This window comes from Xyrauchen texanus, chromosome 23, assembly GCF_025860055.1.
Source record: "Xyrauchen texanus isolate HMW12.3.18 chromosome 23, RBS_HiC_50CHRs, whole genome shotgun sequence".
NCBI classification, from domain to species: Eukaryota; Metazoa; Chordata; class Actinopteri; order Cypriniformes; family Catostomidae; genus Xyrauchen; species Xyrauchen texanus.
In genome coordinates this window covers 1506604-1518688 of record NC_068298.1, presented here as the reverse complement: position 1 = coordinate 1518688, position 12085 = coordinate 1506604, and positions in this window count along the sequence as shown.

The window sequence follows — 12085 nt, the reverse complement described above, 5'->3', positions numbered from 1 at the left end:
CACAATTAATGGTTTAATGAGTCTCAGATCAGCAGGTTAATGACTGAATGAGTGTGGAACCCGAGTCATATATCACACCAGCTGCGTGTGTAAGAGAAACATTTCCCCAGATTCACACTTCTTCAACAGCCTCAGTGAGAGTGAGAGAAAGAGATTCATTTCACAGCTTATAAAGAACAGAATCACATATAACCTATTCAGTCCCTAACTTGCGATCGCAAGAATGAATGCAAACAAAGGTTTGCAACTCTTAAATGTGTCCCGGCTAACACACAATTTATTCATTCTTTTTGGTGATTTCATGATTTAATAATTGGCAATGTAGCTGCAACATCACAGGCCTGTTGCCGATAACTACGCTGGTGGATGAGGTCTATAACCGATTGATCGGACCATTTTTCAAATCGATTCAGTTCGATTCATGTGACACATTTTCTTAGTCTTTCCTTACTGTGACAACAAGAGTCCAAAAGAATTCAAAAGTGGAACCTATTCAGATATTCATTTTTCACATGTATGTAATCATCTAATATTCAGCAGATTTAGTTGTATTTATTTATTTATTGTGATTTTCTCCCCAATTACTCCCAATTCCCAATGTGCTCTAAGTCCTCGTGGTGGCGTAGTGACTCGCCTCAGTCCAGGTGGCCCCCGGGTAAGGGTAGGGTTAGGATTAGGGGTAAGGGTAGGGTTAGGATTAGGGGTTAGGATTAGGGGTTAGAGTTAGGTTTAGGAGTAAGGGTAGGGTTAGGGTTAGGGGTTAGAGTTAGGTTTAGGAGTAAGGGTAGGGTTAGGTTTAGGAGTAAGGGTAGGTTTAGGATTAGGGGTTAGGATTAGGGGTTAGAGTTAGGTTTAGGAGTAAGGGTAGGGTTAGGTTTAGGAGTAAGGGTAGGTTTAGGATTAGGGGTTAGGAATAGGGGTTAGAGTTAGGTTTAGGAGTAAGGGTAGGTTTAGGATTAGGGGTTAGGATTAGGGGTTAGAGTTAGGTTTAGGAGTAAGGGTAGGGTTAGGATTAGGGGTTAGGATTAGGGTTTAGAGTTAGGTTTAGGAGTAAGGGTAGGGTTAGGATTAGGGGTTAGAGTTAGGTTTAGGAGTAAGGATATGTTTAGGATTAGGTGTTAGGATTAGGGGTTAGAGTTAGGTTTAGGAGTAAGGGTAGGGTTAGGATTAGGATTAGGGGTTAGGATTAGGGTTTAGAGTTAGGTTTAGGAGTAAGGGTAGGTTTAGGATTAGGGATTAGAGTTAGGTTTAGGAGTAAGGGTAGGGTTAGGATTAGGGTTTAGAGTTAGGTTTAGGAGTAAGGGTAGGTTTAGGAATAGGGGTTAGAGTTAGGTTTAGGAGTAAGGGTAGGGTTAGGATTAGGGTTTAGAGTTAGGTTTAGGAGTAAAGGTAGGTTTAGGATTAGGGTTTAGAGTTAGGTTTAGAAGTAAGGGTAGGGTTAGGATTAGGGGTTAGAGTTAGGTTTAGGAGTAAGGGTAGGGTTAGGATTAAGGATTAGGGTTTAGAGTTAGGTTTAGGAGTAAGGGTAGGTTTAGGATTAGGGGTTTAGAGTTAGGTTTAGGAGTAAGGGTAGGTTTAGGATTAGCGGTTAGAGTTAGGTTTAGGAGTAAGGGTAGGTTTAGGATTAGGGGTTAGGATTGGGGGTTAGAGTTAGGTTTAGGAGGAAGGGTAGGTTTAGGATTAGGGGTTAGGATTAGGGGTTAGAGTTAGGTTTAGGAGTAAGGGTAGGGTTAGGATTAGGGGTTAGGATTAGGGGTTAGAGTTAGGTTTAGGAGTAAGGGTAGGGTTAGGATTAGGGGTTAGGATTAGGGGTTAGAGTTAGGTTTCGGAGTAAGGGTAGGTTTAGGATTAGGGGTTAGGATTAGGGGTTAGAGTTAGGTTTAGGAGTAAGGGTAGGGTTAGGTTTAGGAGTAAGGATAGGTTTAGGATTAGGGTTAGAGTTAGGTTTAGGAGTAAGGGTAGGGTTAGGTTTAGGAGTAAGGATAGGTTTAGGATTAGGGTTAGAGTTAGGTTTCGGAGTAAGGGTAGGTTTAGGATTAGGATTGGGGTTAGAGTTAGGTTTAGGAGTAAGTGTAGGTTTAGGATTAGGGGTTAGGATTAGGGGTTAGAGTTAGGTTTAGGATTAAGGGTAGGGTTAGGTTTAGGAGTAAGGATAGGTTTAGGATTAGGGTTAGAGTTAGGTTTAGGAGTAAGTGTAGGTTTAGGATTAGGGGTTAGGATTAGGGGTTAGAGTTAGGTTTAAGAGTAAGGGTAGAGTTAGGATTAGGGGTTAGGATTAGGGGTTAGAGTTAGGTTTAGGGGTGAGGGTAGGGTTAGGATTAGGGTTTAGTGTTAGGTTTAGGGGTAAGGGTAGGGTTAGGATTAGGGGTTAGTGTTAGGTTTAGGGGTAAGGGTAGGGTTAGGATTAGGGGTTAGTGTTAGGTTTAGGGGTAAGGGTAGGGTTAGGTTTATTTGTTATGATTAAGGGTTAGAGATTTTGATATTAAAATGTCTCCAGTTGCAACAAAGGAAGTTTATCTTTCTTAAGATAGAACATGTTACTTTTCAGCAAGTCAAAATACATATAAATTGCTATTCATAGACTGTAGCATTTTTTTATGCATATTTATTTTTAGATTACTCTGCAGGTATATAATACATTTAATCCTACTTAATGACATTTTTGTGAAAAGCAGAATTAAATTCAGTCATTTTGGGCCACAACAATCAAGAAAATATGCAGCGAAATACTCGTGGCACTGCCTAATACTACTATGAAATAAACGTTTATGAATGGCATTTAATCATGCCTCAGCAAACGTCCAAGACACCACAAGATGACATGATTATTTAATAAATTATAGGAAAATAATCTAACTCGTTCAGAATAAACTACCACTTGAAGATTTAAGCTATGAGATGCAAATGAATGCAACAAATTAAAGATATTACAGATTATAAATCATAAAATATCTTCGCTTTAGACATAAATTATTAGTCCACTGCAGACTCTATCATTTGCTTTTTCATGGCAGATGTATGGGATGTTTATACTTGTCGTGGAAATCGTTTTTCATCTTGTCTCCCTCCAGTGATGTTTCAGAGAGGAAGATCACACCTGTCAATCAAGATAAGAGTCTTCCTCAAACACACATGCATGATTTACAAGATTACATCAAGAATACTCCAACAGATTTCTGTACCTGCTGTTCAACCTGAAACCCTCCTTGGCCCCACAGGAGGAGTTAAAAACAGCAACATGCAATGTCATTTTTACATACCAGCGCTTGCTCTCGCCACTCAGGGAGACAGATGCGTTCTTTATGATATGTAATAACCAAGCACTATTCTAGAGAAATGAACTAAAAATGAATTAAACCCACTACTTTAACTCACGCAGGGGAAATGAGCTATAAAATGTGTTTGCACATCCTTTTATTTCAACCATTTTATGGCACACCAAAATACAATTTGCCAAAATATGAATTTATCAGGGTTCTGAGGTTTGGTTCACGCCAGCGAAGGGTATTTTTAAATATGTGAGAGATGTTATGTGTCTAAATCTCATTTTCCTTGATATTTAGACATATAAGAGGGAACTACTCAAAACCTACAGTAAATTTCAGAACTCAACACTTCCTCCCCAGTCTAAAATGAGCAGTTATAGTTCCCACCTTTCTGAAACGTCTCATTTTGAAAACTATGTGTTCGTGACGTCACGAGACATTGCCCAGTTGTATTTACATGCCCCACAACGTGTGTTATCGCACCTGTCATGTATTACCCTGTCGTGTTTCACCTTGCTCCTTAGTTTTCACTTTTGTCCTTTATTTAACTCCATAGTCTCCTTGTTAGCGTTCGTGTTCACTGTCATTGTTCTCACCTGTGTCTTGTTTGTAATCATCCTGCCTTGTGTGTATATAACCCTGCCCGTTCCTCCATTACCTTGTCGTTTGTTAAATGCTGATGTTCGCTTCCATGCCCGAGTTCCTAGTTCCAGTGTTCCAGCGTTTTTGTGTTTTGCTTTCATTTTACCCATCGTGGTTGTTTTGTTTGCTCCTGTTGTGTCTGTTTATCAATAAACCCGCATTTGGATCCTCAACCTTTGTCAGCCCCCGTCCTCAATCGTAACAGCACCCTTGGCCCCGCCCACAGGCGCTCACTTCATATCGTAAACAGAGAGGGAAAGAGACAGGCCTAGTGTGACCAAACTATTCCTGAACACCAAAGGGGAACCATCTGGACAATTACTTATACTCTCTAAAAGAGACTTCATTCAGCTACTCTGCGCCTTGCTGTTCTTGCGCCCATCTGTGCTTTGTTTCATTGTTGCTGTATGTAAACAAGCACCATTTGACCACTTGGATGCATTTCTGGTGATCTGCGCCTCAGTGCACTATGTGTGTGCGTTATGTTTCACCATGCTATGGACTGTGTATGTGCAACTAACATCACGCATGTACATATATAATGTCCTGTGCAACACACGCATGTACATATATACTGTACTCTGCAACACACGCATGTACATATATACTGTACTCTGCAACACACGCATGTACATATATACTGTCCTGTGCAACACACACATGTACATATATACTGTCCTGTGCAACACAAGCATGTACATATATACTGTACTCTGCAACACACGCATGTACATATATACTGTCCTGTGCAACACAAGCATGTACATATATACTGTACTCTGCAACACACGCGTGTACATATATACTGTCCTGTGCAACACACACATGTACATATATACTGTACTCTGCAACACACATATGTACATATATACTGTCCTGTGCAACACAAGCATGTACATATATACTGTCCTGTGCAACACAAGCATGTACATATATACTGTCCTGTGCAACACACGCATGTACATATATACTGTCCTGTGCAACACACACGTACATATATACTGTACTCTGCAACACAAGCATGTACATATATACTGTCCTGTGCAACACACACGTACATATATACTGTACTCTGCAACACACGCATGTACATATATACTGTCCTGTGCAACACAAGCATGTACATATATACTGTCCTGTGCAACACACACATGTACATATATACTGTCCTGTGCAACACAAGCATGTACATATATACTGTCCTGTGCAACACACACATGTACATATATACTGTCCTGTGCAACACAAGCATGTACATATATACTGTCCTGTGCAACACACACGTACATATATACTGTACTCTGCAACACAAGCATGTACATATATACTGTCCTGTGCAACACACACGTACATATATACTGTACTCTGCAACACACGCATGTACATATATACTGTCCTGTGCAACACAAGCATGTACATATATACTGTCCTGTGCAACACACACATGTACATATATACTGTCCTGTGCAACACAAGCATGTACATATATACTGTCCTGTGCAACACACACATGTACATATATACTGTCCTGTGCAACACAAGCATGTACATATATACTGTACTCTGCAACACACACATGTACATATATACTGTCCTGTGCAACACACACGTACATATATACTGTACTCTGCAACACACGCATGTACATATATACTGTCCTGTGCAACACACACATGTACATATATACTGTACTCTGCAACACATGCATGTACATATATACTGTACTCTGCAACACACACGTACATATATACTGTCCTGTGCAACACAAGCATGTACATATATACTGTACTCTGCAACACACACATGTACATATATACTGTCCTGTGCAACACAAGCATGTACATATATACTGTACTCTGCAACACACACATGTACATATATACTGTCCTGTGCAACACAAGCATGTACATATATACTGTACTCTGCAACACACACGTACATATATACTGTCCTGTGCAACACAAGCATGTACATATATACTGTACTCTGCAACACACACATGTACATATATACTGTACTCTGCAACACACACGTACATATACTGTCCTGTGCAACACAAGCATGTACATATATACTGTACTCTGCAACACACACATGTACATATATACTGTACTCTGCAACACACGCATGTACATATATACTGTCCTGTGCAACACACGCATGTACATATATACTGTACTCTGCAACACACGCATGTACATATATACTGTACTCTGCAACACACGCATGTACATATATACTGTACTCTGCAACACACACATGTACATATATACTGTACTCTGCAACACACACGTACATATACTGTCCTGTGCAACACACACATGTACATATATACTGTACTCTGCAACACACGCATGTACATATATACTGTCCTGTGCAACACACGCATGTACATATATACTGTCCTGTGCAACACACGCATGTACATATATACTGTCCTGTGCAACACAAGCATGTACATATATACTGTACTCTGCAACACACACATGTACATATATACTGTCCTGTGCAACACACACATGTACATATATACTGTACTCTGCAACACACGCATGTACATATATACTGTACTCTGCAACACGCATGTACATATATACTGTCCTGTGCAACACAAGCATGTACATATATACTGTACTCTGCAACACACGCATGTACATATATACTGTCCTGTGCAACACAAGCATGTACATATATACTGTCCTGTGCAACACACGCATGTACATATATACTGTCCTGTGCAACACAAGCATGTACATATATACTGTACTCTGCAACACACGCATGTACATATATACTGTCCTGTGCAACACAAGCATGTACATATATACTGTACTCTGCAACACACGCATGTACATATATACTGTCCTGTGCAACACAAGCATGTACATATATACTGTACTCTGCAACACACGCATGTACATATATACTGTCCTGTGCAACACAAGCATGTACATATATACTGTACTCTGCAACACACACATGTACATATATACTGTACTCTGCAACACACGCATGTACATATATACTGTACTCTGCAACACACACATGTACATATATACTGTACTCTGCAACACACACATGTACATATATACTGTACTCTGCAACACACGCATGTACATATATACTGTACTCTGCAACACACGCATGTACATATATACTGTACTCTGCAACACACACATGTACATATATACTGTCCTGTGCAACACAAGCATGTACATATATACTGTACTCTGCAACACACACATGTACATATATACTGTACTCTGCAACACACGCATGTACATATATACTGTCCTGTGCAACACACACATGTACATATATACTGTACTCTGCAACACACGCATGTACATATATACTGTCCTGTGCAACACACACATGTACATATATACTGTACTCTGCAACACACGCATGTACATATATACTGTCCTGTGCAACACACACATGTACATATATACTGTACTCTGCAACACACGCATGTACATATATACTGTACTCTGCAACACACGCATGTACATATATACTGTACTCTGCAACACACGCATGTACATATATACTGTACTCTGCAACACACACATGTACATATATACTGTACTCTGCAACACACGCATGTACATATATACTGTCCTGTGCAACACAAGCATGTACATATATACTGTACTCTGCAACACACACATGTACATATATACTGTACTCTGCAACACACGCATGTACATATATACTGTCCTGTGCAACACACACATGTACATATATACTGTACTCTGCAACACACGCGATGTACATATATACTGTCCTGTGCAACACACGCATGTACATATATACTGTACTCTGCAACACACGCATGTACATATATACTGTCCTGTGCAACACACGCATGTACATATATACTGTACTCTGCAACACACGCATGTACATATATACTGTCCTGTGCAACACACGCATGTACATATATACTGTACTCTGCAACACACGCATGTACATATATACTGTACTCTGCAACACACGCATGTACATATATACTGTACTCCGCAACACACGCATGTACATATATACTGTCCTGTGCAACACAAGCATGTACATATATACTGTACTCTGCAACACACGCATGTACATATATACTGTACTCTGCAACACACGCATGTACATATATACTGTACTCTGCAACACACGCATGTACATATATACTGTCCTGTGCAACACACGCATGTACATATATACTGTACTCTGCAACACACGCATGTACATATATACTGTACTCTGCAACACACGCATGTACATATATACTGTCCTGTGCAACACAAGCATGTACATATATACTGTACTCTGCAACACACGCATGTACATATATACTGTACTCTGCAACACACGCATGTACATATATACTGTACTCTGCAACACACGCATGTACATATATACTGTCCTGTGCAACACACACATGTACATATATACTGTACTCTGCAACACACGCATGTACATATATACTGTACTCTGCAACACACGCATGTACATATATACTGTCCTGTGCAACACACACATGTACATATATACTGTACTCTGCAACACACGCATGTACATATATACTGTACTCTGCAACACACGCATGTACATATATACTGTCCTGTGCAACACACGCATGTACATATATACTGTACTCTGCAACACACGCATGTACATATATACTGTACTCTGCAACACACACATGTACATACAGTGAGGAAAATAAGTATTTGAACACCCTGCTATTTTGCAAGTTCTCCCACTTAGAAATCATGGAGGGGTCTGAAATTGTCACCGTAGGTGCATGTCCACTGTGAGAGACATAATCTAAAAAAAAAAATCCAGAAATCACAATATATGATTTTTTAACTATTTATTTGTATGATACAGCTGCAAATAAGTATTTGAACACCTGAGAAAATCAATGTTAATATTTGGTACAGTAGCCTTTGTTTGCAATTACAGAGGTCAAACGTTTCCTGTAGTTTTTCACCAGGTTTGCACACACTGCAGGAGGGATTTTGGCCCACTCCTCCACACAGATCTTCTCTAGATCAGTCAGGTTTCTGGGCTGTCGCTGAGAAACACAGAGTTTGAGCTCCCTCCAAAGATTCTCTATTGGGTTTAGGTCTGGAGACTGGCTAGGCCACGCCAGAACCTTGATATGCTTCTTACAGAGCCACTCCTTGGTTATCCTGGCTGTGTGCTTCGGGTCATTGTCATGTTGGAAGACCCAGCCTCGACCCATCTTCAATGCTCTAACTGAGGGAAGGAGGTTGTTCCCCAAAATCTCGCAATACATGGCCCCGGTCATCCTCTCCTTAATACAGTGCAGTCGCCCTGTCCCATGTGCAGAAAAACACCCCCAAAGCATGATGCTACCACCCCCATGCTTCACAGTAGGGATGGTGTTCTTGGGATGGTACTCATCATTCTTCTTCCTCCAAACACGGTTAGTGGAATTATGACCAAAAAGTTCTATTTTGGTCTCATCTGACCACATGACTTTCTCCCATGACTCCTCTGGATCATCCAAATGGTCATTGGCAAACTTAAGATGGGCCTTGACATGTGCTGGTTTAAGCAGGGGAACCTTCCGTGCCATGCATGATTTCAAACCATGACGTCTTAGTGTATTACCAACAGTAACCTTGGAAACGGTGGTCCCAGCTCTTTTCAGGTCATTGACCAGCTCCTCCCGTGTAGTTCTGGGCTGATTTCTCACCTTTCTTAGGATCATTGAGACCCCACGAGGTGAGATCTTGCATGGAGCCCCAGTCCGAGGGAGATTGACAGTCATGTTTAGCTTCTTCCATTTTCTAATGATTGCTCCAACAGTGGACCTTTTTTCACCAAGCTGCTTGGCAATTTCCCCGTAGCCCTTTCCAGCCTTGTGGAGGTGTACAATTTTGTCTCTAGTGTCTTTGGACAGCTCTTTGGTCTTGGCCATGTTAGTAGTTGGATTCTTACTGATTGTATGGGGTGGACAGGTGTCTTTATGCAGCTAACGACCTCAAACAGGTGCATCTAATTTAGGATAATAAATGGAGTGGAGGTGGACATTTTAAAGGCAGACTAACAGGTCTTTGAGGGTCAGAATTCTAGCTGATAGACAGGTGTTCAAATACTTATTTGCAGCTGTATCATACAAATAAATAGTTAAAAAATCATATATTGTGATTTCTGGATTTTTTTTTTAGATTATGTCTCTCACAGTGGACATGCACCTATGATGACAATTTCAGACCCCTCCATGATTTCTAAGTGGGAGAACTTGCAAAATAGCAGGGTGTTCAAATACTTATTTTCCTCACTGTATATACTGTCCTGTGCAACACACACATGTACATATATACTGTCCTGTGCAACACACGCATGTACATATATACTGTCCTGTGCAACACACGCATGTACATATATACTGTCCTGTGCAACACAAGCATGTACATATATACTGTACTCTGCAACACACACATGTACATATATACTGTCCTGTGCAACACAAGCATGTACATATATACTGTACTCTGCAACACACGCATGTACATATATACTGTCCTGTGCAACACACGCATGTACATATATACTGTACTCTGCAACACACGCATGTACATATATACTGTACTCTGCAACACACGCATGTACATATATACTGTCCTGTGCAACACAAGCATGTACATATATACTGTACTCTGCAACACACACATGTACATATATACTGTCCTGTGCAACACAAGCATGTACATATATACTGTACTCTGCAACACACGCATGTACATATATACTGTCCTGTGCAACACACACATGTACATATATACTGTACTCTGCAACACACGCATGTACATATATACTGTACTCTGCAACACGCATGTACATATATACTGTCCTGTGCAACACAAGCATGTACATATATACTGTACTCTGCAACACACGCATGTACATATATACTGTCCTGTGCAACACACGCATGTACATATATACTGTCCTGTGCAACACACGCATGTACATATATACTGTCCTGTGCAACACAAGCATGTACATATATACTGTACTCTGCAACACACACATGTACATATATACTGTCCTGTGCAACACAAGCATGTACATATATACTGTACTCTGCAACACACGCATGTACATATATACTGTCCTGTGCAACACACGCATGTACATATATACTGTACTCTGCAACACACGCATGTACATATATACTGTCCTGTGCAACACAAGCATGTACATATATACTGTACACTGCAACACACACATGTACATATATACTGTACTCTGCAACACACGCATGTACATATATACTGTCCTGTGCAACACACACATGTACATATATACTGTACTCTGCAACACACGCATGTACATATATACTGTCCTGTGCAACACACACATGTACATATATACTGTACTCTGCAACACACGCATGTACATATATACTGTCCTGTGCAACACACGCATGTACATATATACTGTACTCTGCAACACACGCATGTACATATATACTGTACTCTGCAACACACGCATGTACATATATACTGTCCTGTGCAACACAAGCATGTACATATATACTGTCCTGTGCAACACACGCATGTACATATATACTGTACTCTGCAACACACACATGTACATATATACTGTCCTGTGCAACACAAGCATGTACATATATACTGTACTCTGCAACACACGCATGTACATATATACTGTACTCTGCAACACACGCATGTACATATATACTGTCCTGTGCAACACACGCATGTACATATATACTGTACTCTGCAACACACGCATGTACATATATACTGTCCTGTGCAACACACGCATGTACATATATACTGTACTCTGCAACACACGCATGTACATATATACTGTCCTGTGCAACACAAGCATGTACATATATACTGTACTCTGCAACACACACATGTACATATATACTGTACTCTGCAACACACGCATGTACATATATACTGTCCTGTGCAACACACACATGTACATATATACTGTACTCTGCAACACACGCATGTACATATATACTGTCCTGTGCAACACACACATGTACATATATACTGTACTCTGCAACACACGCATGTACATATATACTGTCCTGTGCAACACACGCATGTACATATATACTGTACTCTGCAACACACGCATGTACATATATACTGTCCTGTGCAACA